The sequence below is a fragment of the Arachis duranensis genome, chromosome 9 (genome assembly GCF_000817695.3).
Source record: "Arachis duranensis cultivar V14167 chromosome 9, aradu.V14167.gnm2.J7QH, whole genome shotgun sequence".
NCBI lineage: Eukaryota > Viridiplantae > Streptophyta > Magnoliopsida > Fabales > Fabaceae > Arachis > Arachis duranensis.
The window spans coordinates 97280515-97282814 of NC_029780.3; positions in this window are offsets into that span (position 1 = coordinate 97280515).

Sequence of the window (2300 nt, forward strand, 5' to 3'; positions counted from 1 at the left end):
ATATATATATATAAAATAAATATTAAAAAAATTGTTGGATAATTTTTTAATTTTTTTTCCGGTCACTTCCTTTTAGTTTTCATTTCTCTTGTTATTTTTCTTTTCTATTTTTCAGGAGAGTAGGTGAATCCATGTCATGTTACGTTGGAATATACCCATGCAAATCCCATCGATCCTCCGTCTTCTGTATTCTCACACTACTTAGTATAGTCAATACAAAGGTAGTTGGTGTTTTTTAACATTAATCAATAATACTATAATTGGTTGGTTAACACGTTCTGTTTTTAGGTAGAATTTTAGTTTTTGGTGCAGACATACAGCTAGTTAGCTAGAACATATATGCATATGTTAGCAGTAGGTATCAGCATTGAGTATCCCCGGTGAAATTTTTTTATTCATTCGACTCAATGTTTAAATATCATTCAGTTTATTTAGTTTCTCTATAATTCCTTTAAATTTTAATTATACAAGTCCAATACTTGTTTTCTTTAAAGCATAAAATTGTATTAATTAGGAAAAGAGTATAAGATGGAAGCTTTACTATTAAGTCAATAATAAATGCTGTATGTAGAGGGAAAAATCTTTAATTTTGCCAAATTTAAACATTTTTTTAGTAATATATGGAGAAGAGCTGTTTCTCCAAGACTGGAAATAATGACTTGGTTTGCAGTTTCAGAAAAGCTAAACACAAAGAAAAGGTTAGTAGGATTTAATACTGTAGAAGATGTTGAGACTATTTGTGTGTTGTGTGTAGGAGTGAAAAATAAGCTAGCTTTTTCTGTTCTGTCTCGTCTGCCAAAAGCCCAGTATTTGGTGGATTGATCCGTCCTGTCCTGCCTAGTGGAGCGGTCTCAAATTCTTCTCCCATTTCGTCTAACGGCGCTGGCAGGTTAAATCCTTTAATTTTCTTTTTTTTTGAATAATTTTTTGATTTTTTATTAATAAATTTTTAAATATTAAATAATATATATAATTTCACAATCATTTTAATAAATTTATAATTTCTAAACATATAAAAAAATTATAATTTCTAAATTCACAAATATTAAAGTGTTTATAATTGTAAATATATAATAAACATAATCATCAACGAAATTTTTTGAAACAAATAATAAAACCAACATTGTAAAAAATAAAACAAACATTATTCAAAACATATAATTAAACATTTTCAATTCTCTAAGCAATCAAATATAGAATATAATTCAAATTATAACTTAGAACATCTTCAATTATCATCTTCAATTACGAAAAAAAAAAAACGCCGGACTTGCCAGAAAATCAGCCCTGCCCCGCCGAAACTCGCCAAAACCCGCAGATTAGGCAATGCGAGTTAGGCTTAATTATGACGGTTTCAAATTTTCAATCCGATCCTCGTTTTTTGGCAAATTACGTGGGTTGGTCCGGCGAGTTTTATCCCATTTGTCGCTTCTAGCTATATGAAAAACACGAAGAAAACAAAAATAATCTCTTTAATCACTGCAGATTGATAGAATCTCTGTAAATAAAAAGATTATTCCAAGAGGGTGAAATTCAATGGATTAAACCGATGGAATTAAGATAATTTTTGAAGGCTTGATATGATTAAGAAGCGGCTAAGTGCGGAAAGAAGATGTGAATCAATCTTTGGTTTGAAGTTGTTTGAGTGGTATGGATAACGAGAAATCAAAAGATATTGCATAATAAAATAGATCAAGTTGAGGATATTTGGAGGAAAATAAAAAATTAATAGAAGGAGTGGGATAGTTACATCAAAGGGAGAAAACAAGAGGGGTTACAGGTATAATAAACAAGAATGAAGAAAGATATCACACAAATGAGTAATCAAAACAGTTTATATTAGTAACTTTGTGTAGAATTTATCCATGAAAAATAAATGGTAACAATTGAAAAATATCTCATAAGTGCAAATAATAATTTGGTGCCTTTTCTCTGTGAATTCTGTGATGCAAGTAACTTATTAGTGACAGCTGAAATTCAGATCGAGAGTGGAATATGTGTTACAAACTTACAATTTATTTTGGAGAAGTCAATTGGAAGAATAAAAAATTTACAGGTGATGGCAAGTAATCAAATATTAGTGCATTGGGTGTCAAAAAAAAAAGATTACAAACAATGAAACTTTAATTTTGAAAGAAATAAATTTTTGAAATTGCGACTTGATTTAAAAAATTTTCAGGTTTATTTTGCAAATTTAAATTATTTCAAATACATCCTTATTTGGAGATACTTTGCAAATCTGAAGATTATCAAAGAATTTTCGGTGTAACAATTCTTGGCAAAGCAGATCTCACTAGCAA